Source organism: Neopsephotus bourkii, unplaced genomic scaffold (assembly GCF_033783945.1).
Source record: "Neopsephotus bourkii isolate Nb327-2 ecotype Australia unplaced genomic scaffold, CSIRO-AGI_Nbou_v1 NB_1016, whole genome shotgun sequence".
Classification (NCBI taxonomy): Eukaryota; Metazoa; Chordata; class Aves; order Psittaciformes; family Psittacidae; genus Neopsephotus; species Neopsephotus bourkii.
This window is the reverse complement of record NW_026901505.1, coordinates 3,775,567-3,791,851: the sequence shown is the minus strand read 5'-3', so window position 1 is coordinate 3,791,851 and position 16,285 is coordinate 3,775,567.

Genomic DNA, 16,285 nt, shown 5'->3' with positions numbered 1-16,285 from the left:
TTGTTTTTGTGCTTAATGGAGTGTGTAATTGGCCCTTCGGTGACTTGAAGAACTCTCAATGTTCAAAGACCATTTGAGGAGCTGGGGGGGTGGAGGGGGAAACCCAAGCAGATAAGTGACCTATTTAGGCAAAGTTCACATTGATTTCACTTTCTGTTTGGTTTGCATAACTGCTGCTATTATGGGCACCTCTTACTTCTGCACCAAACTCCAGAACTGCAGGCAGGAGGTTATCTTACTTCTTGGTTGCTAGTGATCTCTGTTATGCGGTGGAGCCTTCTAGGCACTGAGCCTGATACACCTGGAGTTAGGTTCCAGCTAAAATAAGCTAATAAGTGAAAATAATTGGCTTTTTTATCTCCAGCCAGCATAAAGTTCCCTGGTTCCTCATTCAGTATGCTGGACTATTAAGTGACAAATTCAGAAGAGAGTTTGCTTGGGGGTATCTAAAAGGATAAAAGTTCTGTTATTAATATGCATATATAGAGATGTACATGAAAATCATGATGAGACTGTTGCCATGTAGTGCTCTCGCCTTGCCCTGTCTGGCCAGCAGGCAGCAGACAGCAGGCCTATCTCCCAAGGGGAGCTCCCAGGGGGATGTGGGAGGTTAATTCTCAGTTCCTGGGTTGCACAGGCACTTGGAGGGCAGTGGTGTTAGCCATGTAGGCAAACAAATGCAGGAGAGAGGCCAGGTCTATGCATCTGGACACTCAGAAATGTGGGCCATACAAAAATGACAGGTTGGAGAAAATAGAGGGATGTGCTGGCTTGGAGATTTGGCCCCAGACCAGGAACATTGCTGAAGGCAGGGTGGAAGCTCCCTGTTAAAGAAAAATGCAGCTGTGGTTAAGGTGGTTCTTGAGTGCAGTCTTTGTCCAGGCAATTCAAAAAGAAACGTGTAAACTTACACCTGCAAGAAGCGCATTCGTGTGGGTCTGAGTCAAACCCCGTGGAAGTCGGGAGGAATCTTTCCACTGACTTCAGTGGGCTTTGAGTCCAGGTCCCCAGTGATTGGTTTGAAGTGACACATAGGCTATTTTTGTCTGTCAGTTTTTTCCCTCTCTGTATTTTCCAAGAGTACCCGAAGAGCAAGTAAAAACTTCATCTGTTTTGGTAAGGAAGAACTGAAGGTTGTATTATTCACCAGTATCCCAGGCCTGTCTGAAGAGATCATGGGCTGCATAGCTGCAAAATTGAGAGGTCTCTTTTTTTTCTTTTAATGAGATAAGTAATCTAAGCTATTTACATTCTTGTTCTACAGATTGAGCCAACGGAATGGAAAGATCTCTGGAAACATTAACAAATGTGGTGTTTACTTGCTTTACTGCATTACTGATTGCAGTAGGAGTATGAGATAATTTTTTTTCTAAATTTGTAGAAACTACTAACAAATTCTGCAGTGATTTATGAAATAGGACACTGGCCAGAAGTAGTCTAACACCATAACTGGCTGTATAGGACTCACTGTGCCTTTTGGGTCTGTTTCCTTGAAGTTTCCTTTATCTTTTGTTCTTCATTCATATGGTGGTGTTGGCTCTTCTGTGGCCATCAGGAATATGGATTAGCAAAGGCCTCCAATTCTATGATTGAGGCATTAAACATCAAATTCTTCTCTACTGCCTCGCTGTAGGAGTTTCAGAGGAGTTCGGTCATTCTTTTGTGGATTGATGTAGTTCTAATGGATTTTACAGTTGAATAGCTAGAGATGGGTTGGTATACAGACTTTCCTGTTGATATAAAAGGAATATATAAGAAAGCATTGACTGATGCATCTCTGGAGACATCATGCAAGAGCTTAAATTAGTCCTCTTTTTTAAGAGAAACTTGGATCTTAAGCACTAATCTTGTGTAATGACAGACCAAAGGAAAAACTAACAGGCTTGTTTTCTTTAGAAATCCTTCAGTAGGCTTTAAAGAGAGGCCTTGCTAACAGCACCATGTACAAGGGCAAAAAGATGACCAAAATGCTGATGAAAAATGTTTTAAATTCAGAGCAATGGGACAGATGAGTAAGTTGGGACTGGCAGCCTTTCCAAGCAGTATGTGAGGCTGTTTCCTTATGTCTAACTATCAGGAGTGCTCTTTTAAGGTGATCTGAATGACCAGTTAGAGACAGTGGCTCCCCTTGTGTCTGGAGGGGTGTCTGTGGGAGCTGCAACCCCTCTCTTTTGTTCTGGTCTCCTAACCCTGCTTCAGCTACTGTGTATTCACCTCCACACAAACCTGGTGCTAGTGCTCACAGTATGTGGATCCCTGTAGCAGGGCACACCAGTGATAGCCCTCTCACAGGACAGCAGGTCCTGCACATCCTACTTCTAGCATAAGATTGGCTTTTAGAGCCTGTAGCTGCACCCTTATCATTTTTGCTAAATCATGTTCTTCCAATGTACAGTTTACACTCGCACAATGCTTTGCAACTCTGTCCACAAGATCTGTCTCTACATTGAATGTGTTTTGTCCTTTGATTAAAGCTTCTGCTGACAGCATGCTTGGCTAGGGACACACCAGCTCACAGACCAGGGTATATGATGGCAAAAGCAGTGGGTTTTGCTCTGAAAGAGCTATTATTGCTGCTTGTGTTTCCAATCACAGAGCTGGACTTCTGCTTGCTACTTCACAGATTCCAAAACCATAATTACTGGCTGCTGCCTCTGCTGTGAAACACTTCATTAAGTCTTTAGAGTCATTAAGGATTTTCAGGAAATTTATGGGAGCTCAGGTTGTGTTGCCTGTTTGTTTATATAGCCCAGGATCTGCCAAAAATGTGGCCTGTAGTGTTTCTGTAGTGAAGCCTGCGCTTACCCCCATCTCTTTTAAGAGACTGATGGAAATGGCCTTTATCACCTTATCTTGCCCTGTCTTTGCATGAGCTGTCGTAGGCAGTGGAGTGAGCCCTGTATCAAAGAGCAGAGAATGATTCCAGCAAAATTAAATGAAGCTGTTGGATTTCTTGCTGGAGACAGTGACCTCTAAGAGTAGGCAAAGTCTGGATTCTGGTGCTATAAGCTGAGGTATAAAGCTGCCACTTCTTGCAGAGGGAATAAGGATTGAGCTCAGAAGTAAGTTTCTTACTTACTCAGATTGAGTAACTAAGAAAAACTTACTAAGGATTGAGTAAGAAACCTGGGAGTTGGTAATCCAACCATGACACAAGCATTTTTAGGGACTATTGTTTTCTCCTGCCTTGGATCTAAGGGTGCCAAGGGGCGTTTGGGGCTCACATGGTTGTGTGAGTCACACAAGGTGCACCCTTATGTGGATTCCTGCCTGCCTGAGGAGCATTAGTATTCAGCAGGATGGCTCAAAGCTGAAATTCATGACCTAAATTTCATAATTTAATTAATCTGCTCCTCGTTTTTCTTTTTTTTTAAGACAAAATTTACACTTTGGGCTTTAAAAAGGCGCTGTTGTGTCACAAACATGTGGCATCAAACATGACTTGCCCAGTTGTCACACAGACATGTCTGCCATGCTGAGCCAGCTTAGCAATGGAAGTCAACCTACCAAATATATTGTACTGTGATGATAGCATTTAGGGACAAGTTTGCAGTCCATTTATAAGGTAGGTGTTATTACAGATCTCAGAGCTACCTTTCTACTCTGTTGTTAGAGATCTGTATCTTTAAAGCTGGAACTGGGAGTCCAAACTGGCAACATTCAATGTAAAATAATTGTGTCTTGGTCTGTAGAACATTCATTTATTACAGGATTAAAAGCACTCATAATGAGGAAGGCCAGTTTCAATCACAATCTCTCTAAAATCATGTGTAGCACAGTCTGAAGATAGCTTTACAGCAACCAGCTCACTTCTTCTGACACCAATCCAGTATGGTCAGTACTAATGTCAAAGTGCAGGGACTGAAGGCTATCCCTACAGAAAAGGGTTACTCCGTTCTTTTGGAACAGAAAATCCCAGTGTTTCTGCAAGCAAGCCAGACTAGTGTCTACATTGCTGCGTGGCTTTGCAGCCAAACTACATTATTTATCTCTGGGTGCTCCCTGGGATAGAGCTGTGGGCCTGCCCTCTGATTTTAAGTGCCCTTAGCAGCATAGATATCTGCTGCAGGCTGGTTCTGCAGCTGACTTGGAGCTGATAACCTCTGTCTCTCCCATTCGGACATGCAATGACAGCACATGTGCAGCGTCAGCCAGATGCAGTGGTCTGGGGTCTTTCCCAGTGCCTCTTGGGATCACCTGCCAGGTCAACAAGCCTCAGCTCAACTAGGTATGGAAATGCTAGCATCCACCTCTGGATCTTGGTTCTGCCTCAAGGTGCTCCAGAGACTCCAAAGGTAAGTACAAGATTGGCACTTGTCCAGTAATACAGGCACATTTTCCAGTATTCTTGTGTTAATGATAATTATAGCCAGCTATGGCCCAGAGCCTATAAAGCTTTCCATCCTCATTTGTCTGTACAGATCAATAGGTGTGTAGTGTAGGCTAGTAATGATACTAATTATTATCTGTGAATTTCAAGGATGTAAAAACGCGTGCCAGCATAGGATTACATAGCTCCTGACTCTCAAACCTTTAACAGGCCACTAGTTTCTCTTTCTCACCAGTGTTAATCAGCACAACTTTGCTGACACAATGGAAGTGTCTGCAAAAGCAAAGGCGGCTCTGCCTTGGCAGCGTGCCTCAAAGAGCTCCAGGCAGGGGAGGATGAGATATACCATACGCCTCCATTTCCTGATTTGCAGTATATCAAGATATAGACAGATCTTTATTTTTTGATGTGAAAGCAGAATGAAAAACTAGGTTAAATCAGTCTTGAGGGATATTAAGCTGGTTCTCAGGAAGCCTATGCAATTATTATGCCTCATCCCAGCCTTCTTGATTGGGAACATGCCTTTAAGAACATAATCAGCCCCAGGAGATCTCCCCCGTAGCCTGGGAATTCCATCCTGTCTGCTGACGAGGAGGGAGGCTGGGCCACAGAAGCTCTCCATTCAGAAGAGAAAGTTTTCCTTCCTAATTTTTTTTTCCCTTTCCCTCTCTCACTTTTTTTTCTTCTTTCTTTTTTTTTTTTTTTGGGCAAATTATAAATGTGCACGTTGGATTCTTTTGTCAACCAAATCTAATGGGACTGGCCTGAGCTGAATGGCTAGTCTGTGTGATGCTCAGACTTGGTTTCTTTTCAGGTGCTCATTGCGTGTTTCCATGAGATGACGGTTAGCATCTGCCTTTGGGCTTAGAGCAGCTGTGGGCGCTGAGCTGTGTCCCTGGCTGGAGGGTGCTTGTGGGAGATGTAATTTCTCATGTTAGACTGGCTGTGGTTTGGGTCTGGGGAGGTACCTCTTCAGCCCCTGTGTTACCACAAGGCTGTGAAAATAGCGTAGGCTCAGCAGTGAGGGCTTTTTTCTCTTTTAAAAGGAGTGAAAGGCCTTCAAGGCTTGGCTTTCACATCTGTTCTCTTTTTTCCCTGCAAAGAATTAAGTTCCCAGTTCAGATAGGATGAACCGGTTGTGGGGGTGATGAGGGGAATAAAAAAGTTAATCAAATCTCAAGCAGTACTGCAATTTTCAAGGCCAACATGCCTCTGATTTTCTTTGCTTCCCCATGAAACTCCTGAGCTACCTGGTCCCAGGCTAGCCGGGGACCAGCTTCTGGAGTCTGAGGTTTTTTCCATTTTGAGGACATGTTCCCAGATGGAACATTTTATTGATTTGATATTCTGATAAAATCCACCCAGATCTGTAGTTCCAAGTGGAGAAAAATAACTCCAGCCACTACAGCTGAAAGAATGTGAAACCTTCAACCTGGCAACTGCTGGATTGAGCTTTGCTCCCTTCTCCCCTGTCTGCCCAGCAGCCCCCAGCCCCAGGGAAACATGTGGTTCACACACACACATGCAGCCTGTTCCGTTGGGAAATTTACAGTGTGCCTTTGGGAGTGACCATCCATTACGGTTCAGTGCAGCTGTTCACGTGAAGACAGCTTTAAACGCTTCCAGAAATTGCTGGCACACATCTGTGGATGTCTCTCCCTCCACCCCTCGCTCGCTCCATCGGGACAGGAGTGCAGTGCTCCTGTCCCCTCTGCCCTTGGGGGCCACAAGGGAAGGCTGGTGGCTCTGCACACATCCCACCTGCACACCCATTTTTGTTGGCTACCTTACCCTAATGCCAGTTCTTCTGTAAACGTAGTATTATGCATGCACATCTCCATACCCTCATTGCTGAACAAGGCAGGGATCTGCCCCTTGTTATAAACCTCTTGTGCATCTTACAGTGTTTAACTTTGAAATATCAGCTTTCTGCAGCTCTGCTCTGATTCATCCATCTCTGGATCAGCTATTGTACCAGGTGTTGAGATGATATCAATTTTTAGTTCAAAGTTTAGCTCCCAGCTCAGGATCTGTAGTCCTCCATATGTCCAGCACAAAGCTCTTTATACACACAAGGATGTGCAGACACCTCTGCACCATTATCCTGTGCATCATCATTCACCCACCTTCTTTTCACCTCTGCATTAAGACATGAGTCTTCCTAAGCCTGTTTCAATGGGGTCTTCTTGCCCAAGTCACCAGATGGCACAAATATTCAAAGAGGGCACGTCAGCATCTGTGTTCTCCCATCTTGTGCCCATGTAGTCATTCCTCCACCCCATAACTTCAGGAAGAAGGAGAAGACTCTTACGCTCAGCTTGCTAAATAATGTTTCCCTTCTTACACAGTGATTTTGTCAAAACCAAGTTATTGACATGGCAGTGAGTTCCCTTTGTCACCCTTCCCCTGACTGGGTGATAGGACACCCACCCATTGGGCTGCAGGGATTGCTGCAGTGCCAGCAGGGTATACACGACTGTGGCAGACCTGGGCAGCACCAGATTGCTTTTAATCCTTGGTAACACTCCCTTCTCCCCAAGGGCAGTACAGGAATGCATGTGAGCTCACAGTTAAGGCTCTTCAAGGGGTCCGAAGTCAGGAATTACATCAGCACATCTCCCAGTTCCATGGACAGTAATCTGTGTAGGCACATGCATGGCCTAAAGGCCATTTGGGTTGCTGTGGCTGGTGGGAGACAGAGTACACAGGAGCATCTTTCTCCCTGCATTGAAGGGTTTGAGTGGCTCTGATCAACATGCACAGCCCATAGGAGGACCCCTGAGGCTGTGCTCAGCTCCACATGTTGAGCAGTCCAAGGCCAGCTTGTGGTCTCTGTAGAGAGCTGAGCCTCCTCTGATGGTTGGCAAGGTGGCACTGGTGTGAGACGGTGGCAAGGGCAGGATTACTGCAGCCCACTGAGAGCAGTCGGAATCCCAGAGTGGAAAAAAAATGGACACCATATAGCCAAGAACTGTACTTTAAAATGTAAAGCAATCCAGTCGTTTCCCGCCAGCGGCTTTCCCCAGCTGTTCATTTCCAATAGAGTATTATGATCAGTAATTGATACTCTCAGATGTCTCTGTGCAATCCCCAGAGAAGAATGGCCAGGGCAATATTATTTTTTTTCCCAACTCACTGGAAAATTGAGCCCCAGCTGGGGCTAATAAGTGCTTTCATTAAAATACTGATCTTAATCCAAAGCTGAGAATAATGTCTCCTCTGTGTTGCAGCTCTCCTCAGCTCTGACATGGGCTACGCTTTTTAACAAGAAATGAAAGGAGGATAAATAGACACTTCTCGCCCCAGCATCATAATAACACCAATGTTAGGTCCCAATGAGGTCAATGTTTTTTTGATTGCAGCAGTGGAATGTGTTCTTGTTTTTTCCATGTGAAGAGCTCTTTCCAGTGATGGAGGTGGGGTTTATGGCCAGCATACACCTCCATCCTTCTCCTAAATCCAACCTGCTCCACTGACATAGGTGGTCTCAAGAAGAAAATGGGGAGCAAGAGTGCCTGTCTGGGTGCTATGTGCATGCCAAGATGTGTTCGTTGGACTGCAAGGCAGATGCAAAACGGTTCCATGATTTCAGCACAAGGGTTTATTTAGTCCTCCCACTTCTTCTTTTACTTCTGGCCAAGACAGAGAGATTATTACTAATATTTACTCATCCAGAGCTTCTTAGATGGAGAGATGATTTGCAAACCACATCTTGAAGGGATTTCTCCCCTACTGTCATATTATCTTCACACAAAGAAAGAGGAGAGAGCTCCCATTTTTTTCTAGGAATAGGGCCTGTAAATTTCCAAGTTCGGTAAGCAGATGTGAGTGACAAGAGCCTAGTTTCGTGGTTTTGGATGCTGTCCTTTTTCCAAGGCTGGATATGAGTTGCGTTCTGATCAAGAGCAGGATCATAAGGTGTGTTGTTAAGTGTTCATGTTGTTTGGCAAACAAGTATAACATAAGACACAACTCCTTCTTTACATCCCTTGCTCCCATTCATCCTGTTATCTCTCCATTCTAGCTTTAATTTGAATATGGCCCTGTGTCTCTGTTCACATCTTTTTTACTTGTGCTGCTCTGCACCAGAGGCCACAGCAGAGATGCTCTGTGAGAAGCCTCAGATGCTGTGGGAAGAGAGAATCCTGAGAATTTTTGCAAGTCTGGAAATCCCAGGAGAGTCTCCTACACGTGCATCAGGTTTAATATGTATGAAGCTGGTGGCTATTTGAGGATGAACTACTGTGACTCATTGCTGGAACAGGAACACGTATCCTGGTGCTCCTGTGAAGAATGCTCTAGGCATGTACAGTTAGATGAAGTCTTGATAGTTGAGGTGCAATATGAGGAACAACTGTACTGTTGGATGCTTCCTGGAAATGAACCCTCTTTTTTCCATCCATTCCCTCCTAGCCTCTTCTGTCCAGCCTTTTGACTACAGTTTTTCTTGGGCTGGACAAGGGGTTAGGAGGGGAAAGGACATTCTGGGTAGCAGAGATAGAAAGCAGAGTGGACAAAACCAGAGAATTAATCATATCCCTCTGAAAACGTGATCAGTTTGCTCTCTGAGAAGTCATACAGCTCTGGGAAAGACTTTTAACTTTAATGAATGGCTGCTGTGTGCTTTATTCTTTTCTCTACTGAATCTAGGATATCCTCTTTGAACATCAGCACCATTTTTTTGCACTTGCTTGGCAAATGAAAGTGGAGAGCCAGGCTTTGAGAGTTTCAGTGACCTCAGATTGCACGTTATTTCTTAAGAACTGCCATTCACTTCATTAACACCAACCTTAACTAGTGCTCAGCGCAGGTAGGGATTTCAGAGTCTAGGTGTCATCCATCTATAAAGCAGTGTAATGCCCCAATTCATACCTGATAGAAGATGCGTCACGCAGCACTGGGTGCACCTTGTAATATGAAGGGCCAGTTCTTCCTGTCCTGCTCATCTTACTGAAGTAGGTTATCTAATCTCAGTGCAGATCATAGATCCTTTTCTGAAATCCTCTTGCTTTGTGAAGTCTTCAGTGTAAGAATATGTATGACATCCTGTGTGTTGGTTTTAGCTATTTTTCTGTGGATCTGTGGAGCTCGCCATGCTTTATGTTTTCACAGTGAACCCTCACAAATCCACTGGATTTGTGCTACCCTGGCTGTTCCCAGGTAGGTGAGATAAAGGTCAGGCCTGTTTGGCAAAGGCAATGGTAGAACTGTAGTTAAAAATGAAGCATTAGGGACGTTCCATGTGGATTTATGAAAACATAGAAACAGAGATTTTACATCAGATCTCAAACATTGCACTGCTTGATCAAAACTAAAGTTAAGAGCTGGGCTCAGACATCATGTCTGGACATTACTTTCTTAAAATGCAGTCAGAGACAGACTTCCACAGAGAGCTACCACCCCTGCTTCCAGGACTTCCACGTGCTCTGACCACTGTACCCAGGTCTGGCTTCGTATCGGCCCTCTAGCTCACAACATCTTATCCAGATGTTCATCCTACTACTTTAAAATAAGCCTGCACATCTATCTTTGCCTGTAGCATCATCTTTCATTCAGTCTGCAGGGTCCTCAAGGGCAGGAACTGCCTTGTTTGGTTTTTTTTTTGCGGAGCATCTGACCCTTCTAAACCTGCTCTGCATTGCTGCAGCACCACTCTGCACTTGCTTCAATCTTGTTTGGGAAGGCATAGGATGTCTTCTGTTACTGTTAAAGGGTAACCTGCAGTGAGTATCTGCAGCACAGCTCTGCCACGATGCTAGCTGAAATCTGTTCAGCTTCCCAACCAGCCTGAGAAGGACAAGCCATTCATTTAGATTGCACGTAACCCTTTCTAAGCCAGGAAGCTGAGAATAGCAGGGCAGGTTGGCAGACTCCCCTGTGGGTTAAGAAGGAGCTATTTGTTCTCATAATTACTTGTCTAGGAGAGGGGTCTGTTTGACAGTGCTTTCCTGCAAAGCATCATGCTTGCTCTGAAGCCAAATAAAACCTTGGTGTAAACTTCTGCCCTACAAGAAGAAAAGGCAACTCAGAGGGAGTTTATGTGAATAGAAAGGCTGTAGCTGTTTGAAAGCATCTCTTGTGCATCAAGTTAGTGTGATCCCTAATATCTCAGATGCCTGAAAGACTCTTTAATATCCAGGAATAGACATGAACATGGGCTGGTTACCTGTCCCCTTCACTAAGGGTTTTTAGTTCCACTTATGTCAGACCCCTCTCCCACTTTGCTCCACTGCTCTCTTGGGTTTCCTGACATGTATTTCAAAAGATGCCAGTCTTGAAAACCTGTGTATTCCTTTCCCTGGGCAGAGCCAGCCAGGAGGCAGCCTTCTGGGGGTAGCTGGGGGTGGGGGGGGTATCAGGTACTCTCTGCCTAGTGTTTCCCACAAATACAAAGGCTGGGATGGCTGAGAGCAATTTGGGCACTGTGGCTGCTGCTTGGCTGGTAATTGTGGCTTTTGGGTTTTGTGTTACCCACTGACTAATCCTGGGCAATCTTCTCAGGTTTCCAAAGCTTAGCTCAAGTCAGACTGTCCATCCTGCTACTCTCTTCAGGCTGTGATGATGACATTTGGCTTTTGTATGGGAGGAAGCATTTCACTGCAGACCTGACCTCTGCTAAACTAAGGGCATGGCATCTGCAGTGCTCACACTGCAGAAGTGAGGGCTGGGAAAGTGGCTTTTGATTTCAGAGGTTTTCTTTTCCAAGCTTTGGAGACTGGAAAGGAAAAGATGCTTGGTGATGTGATAGTTGTCTCAAGGTGATATAACTACTGCTTTCCTTGGCTTCTGTGAAATGGTCAGTGGAAAAATGATGACTGGGCCAAATCCTTTTATTTTACATCAATGTAATCAAAGTCATTGCTTCACTGGCTATTTCCTCTCTGAATAGGGCAGATCGACCTCCAGTTTCTCTCCTGTTTGAAAAGCAAGTGGGTTGGTGGCTGCATGTCCAGATAAAGTACCTTCAAATTAAGCTGGGCATAGACTTCTGAAGACATTTGGCTGTGTAAGACTTCACTGTGTGTGCTGAAGTCAAAGCAATACCAGCAATTCATTAAAAGGAGTGCATGAGGGGAGGACAGTGGAACTGAAATAAAATGATGGACCTCAAACTGATAGCAGAATTTTTAGGACCTCTGAAGGATGTTTCAAATAGGCATTTTTAAGTTTGGATTAACATTTTGGCCATTGACTGTTGTGCAAAGCTGATGAAATGCTCTCTGGTTATCAGTTTACTGTTTCTACAATATTTTAATCAGCTTTTCTGCTCAGATGTGTGAAGTTTTATCGATGTTAAGTTATGAACTTTGTATTTCCAGGTCCAAAAAGCTTTGGTTCCCTTAAGGATGAGTTTTTGCCTTTTCTCCAGGAAAGGGTATAATTTCCCTACTGAGGAGACATTTGTTGCACACAAGTGATTAGGTTCCATGCTGATTTAGTCAAAGGATTGTATTTTCAGACAAGATTTTTGTGCCTCATTTTCCTTTTCTGTGTATTAGCTCTCCCTGTTGCAGATGGACAGAAATGCTTAGCTCTCATAAAGTGCTTTGGGATTCATTGATGGGTCATTACATCTGAGACAGAAGTAATCTTTGACACATCTTGTTGTTACGCTCTCTTGGATATTACGGGTTTTCTTACCTTGATATAGGATTCTAAAAAGGTGGGAGTACAGCCCTCTCTGCCTCTTACTAGAGACCTATAATGTAACTCATCTGCACTACCTAGGCTAAAAGAAAGACATGAGTTCATCTTTAATATTGTGTTAAAAGATTTCCAGTATAGCTGTCCCTGGTCTCCTCTAGCCTGTAAGACACCCCCCCTTGCATGGAACAGCCATTTTTTTGACTGAGGTCTGTGCTTTAAAACCCACAGTTAATCAGTTTCAGAAGATGCATCTGGATAGCATCTCAGCCTTTCAGACCTAGGGTGTGCTTAGGTGCATCTTCAGCTCCTTATGCAACTGAAGCCCTTCAATGATACACGATCTTCATCCCAATAGGTGCTATGCCATGAATAGGATCAGTCTGTACAGATGGAATTTGGCTTTCTGTCAAGATTAATATAATAAAGAAGGTTGGAAGATTTTGGAGGGAGATTTTCCTCTGTGCTGGGCACAGATGGTGGCTTGTTGCAGTGAGGAGACAGTAAAGAATGAATAGGTGGGGCGGGTGGTTCAGCAGCAAGTTACTGCACTTGTTTGTATAAGAGCTGTTGTTAAGAGGTTCACCATCCCTCTTATGGTGAAAACACCCAGTGTCCTTGCCTTTCGCAAGGACTGGTCCTTAAAAGACCCTCTTCTGCTTTTCGTGGCTGTGGTCAGATATCCAGCAGTGACGAGCTGGTTTTCTGTGTTTGCTTTCTTTCGCACGTTGAGCTGGCAGCGTTGAGTGCTGCGATTGACTGAGCAGCCGAGCTGGCAGCGGAAATGTCCAGACAGCCCGTGAACAACAGCTTAACGCATGTGCAGGTACGGTATGTATTTATAGCTGAATGCATCGTCTGTGTGTGCGCACATGTGTTCCTGGGAAAGTTTCTGAGTGAGTGGCTAATGCATCTCAATTACACCCCAGTCTGGAGCAACAGCCTTGCTGAGGAATTGGAAATCTGTAAAGAATCCACACAAGTTAAAAACACCATTTGGTTTCCTTCGCCAGAGGGACAGTCATCAATATCTCTTTCTGTTAATATCAGAGGGTTAAAGCCTTGGCAATGTTCTCAGCTGCCAGATGCAGGCAGGGTTTTTTTGTAAAAGGCAATTTCATTGCTGCTGGATTAGAGCTCCAATTCTGCCTGATGTGGCAAGTTTCTTAACAGCAGCAAAAAAGTGATTGATGTATAGACTGCTGGCTTCTTCCCTTTGTATATGTCTTGTCAATCGACTGGCCTCTTGTTTCACCTGCATCAGGATGGATTTACTTACAATTAATTCCCTACTTGGGATCAGATGAAATCTTGGGTTCCCCGAAGCGAGCGACTGGTGCTTGGGTGCTTATGCTGCATCTCTGGATAATGCACGGCACTTTGTGAGCAGCAGTGATTGCTGTGTCAGAGGACCTGATGAAACAGGGGGAAGTTCCTAAATTAATCTTCCTCAGTTCATACGTGCTGCAGGAGCAGGGGTCCTAACTCCAGCTTTTTCTTGCTTCAGCCTTAGACACAACCTCAGCAGTGCTGAATCCTATTTCTTTCTCTAACATATCTCTAATAAGGAATCATATTTTCCCTCTCTCTCTGACAAAGGACATTCCCTCCCAGAGCCAGCAATACAGTGGTTTTCTTCAGAGACCTGCTGCCTCTTAATAATTTAAGTCACTTACCCAAGGTTACACAGCAACTCTTTGGCTTCAGACTAGGTGACTGAAATGCCCCCAATAGCATGCTGGTCGTATTCCAATTTCCAGGGTGAGGAATTTCCTCTGGTGCTTCTCAGTTCATTAGCATGCTGCTGTCTGACACCAGCTGCCTCCAGCCCGTGCTGCTGCAGGGGCTGTGCTGCACAGATGGGGACATCTGGCCAGTGCGAGGCCCCTGCTTCTCAGGGGCTCTGCACCCAACCAGGGACATCTGCTCTGAGCTGAGAGCTGCACTAGAAGGGTTTTGGTCTTTGAAGGAATATATTTACTTTGTACAGCTTTTCAGTAAGGAAGCATCAGATAGAGAAGCCCAACAATCTATTTAGTCTAGCAACAGCAGAGCATGCCAGTGCTTCTGGAAGAACACCCCCCCCCCCCCCCACCAGCACAGCCTGTCATTTCTATAATACTTCCCTATAGGAGGGAAAAAGAATACTTTATTCCTCCCTCTTGTTCATCCTTGCCCCACAGCAGTAGGGCACTGTAATTTTGTCTGGCTTAGTGTATCTTGGAGGTTGGGGTACAGGGAAAGCACAGAACCTTTTGGTTCTGAAGAAACAGTGATATTTTTATTCAGTTTGGAGAAAGCTCTCTCTTTGGGATAAATTCTATTCTGAACAGGATCTGCTGCACAAATCTCTCAGTGTTACTGCTACTGTCAGTCATGGCTAAATTTGATGGCATCCTGCTCCGGGCTTTGCTTTTATAGAGTCACTTTCAGCCAACTAGTTATAGTAGCAGAGCAAAGGTTTACTTGTTGGGATCAAGTGTGAGAATGAAAATCAAATTCATTTTAATACAGAAAAAAAATAGCTGTGACTGTTGTGTGAATGAACCTGACAATAGGAACATGCCTGTGTTAGGATGCTGGAGCCAGAACCGGTGTGTGTGATGCCTCATCAGACCGGGAAGGACCAGACCACAGCTGCTCCATGGAGTTGGAGCCTCCATCCTCTGTCATGAGCTCAGAGCTAATCACCTAGGATTTATGAAGTCCCAGTTTCAGGTTATCTCAAAGGAACCACTGATCCCTGAGGGAATTGCCGGCCTGTGCTGTGGCAGAGCAAAGAGGACATGAGGAAGGTGCCTGAACTACGAAGAGGGACTGTGGGGAGAGGGAATGGAGAACAGAAGATCCCTGAAAGGGGGAACATAGGGCCAGAGGAGTGCCCTGGGGAGAGACCCTTAGGAGAGGGAGCTCGGAGCTTTGAAAGAACACAGCCAATGGGAGCGGGGAGGAAAGTGAGGCAGGGATGACAGGCGCTGTCTGGCTGATCCCGTGGCAGTGAATGCTTATGATAGCTGGAGGGTGGTGTGGCGGAGAGGTGTGTGGGGGGGGGTTAATTAGCCTTTTGCAAAGTATTTGTGTAGCAAGCTTCAGTTATCCCATATCCCTGAGAAGCAGGATTTTCATCTCGGGGATGGCATAAGGCTGGTGCCCTGGAAATGGGCATGCGTTGGCCTTGGAGAACAGGCATAAAGGCAGGGTATGGGTGTCCTGCCAGGACACGTGTGTGACTTGAGGACAGGGTGCTGGCCAGACCCATGGGACACCTTGAGGCTGGCTGTGTTTAGTCTCTCTCGATTCAGAAAGCCCAGAGCACACATGCCTCGCTTGGAAACCTGACTCTGCAGGCTGGTGAGGGTCCAGGAGAGGCTGTGACCCACCTAAGGCTCTGACACCTCATTTAAACCCACCAGACACAGCACGAGGGTTTTATCCTCTGCAGATGAGCACAGACGTGAGGGCAGGAGCAGCTCTGCACTAGGCAGGGCTGTGCTGTCTGCAGGGGGGTGGCATGGGGCACAGGGGACGTGTCTGGTGGTCATGGCATGGGGCCAGGAGGAGCAGCTTGGGGCTGTGCTGGCCCAGTGGGGAGCATGCAGTGCCTGCCTGTGTTGGGTTTGGCTCTGCGCAGAGCTGACGTCTCCTGGTTTGTGTGACATGCATTATGTGATAATTATAAAAACGTGAACATAGGACTCAAAGTACCAAGCAGGCAGCACGGAGCTTCTAACAGTCCCATGTGTGTTTTCCTGCTTCCCCCCAGAGTATAACTGCCCCTTTAGAAAAAAGCCTCCTGCTTAGTATAAGTTTCTCGTTACTTTGTAGGGGTTCTTCCTTGTAGGGCCCTTAAAGCAGGATTAGCTGGCAATGGGTGGCATAGTTCCCTTAGAACATACTGATCTAGCTCTGCATCCAAAAGGGCACAGAGCTATTGCAGTTGCTTATTTACTGCAAAGTGCCAAAGGGGGATTGATGTGAGCCACTGTAAACGCTTGGCCAATCTTGGAATGGATGTTATGGGCTAAGCTATGGTTTGCCATCTGTTTCTCCCTATTATCTATACAATGGCATGTCCCCTCTGAGCCACCTCCTTGGGGAAATCGTTAATCTTCTCTTACTGGGTGGCATCAGTTTGGTTTTTGGAATGGGTTTCCTCTTTTTACTGGCAACTTCCGAAGCCAGCATGGAGTGGGAGAAGTGGCTCAGGAATCCAGCTAGGATGTGCTGTGTGGCAGGATGAATATTTCTGTGGTCCCAGCAGACAACAGGACGTGCTGGTTTCTCTTGCCAAGGCAGAGAGGAAGTGGTAGC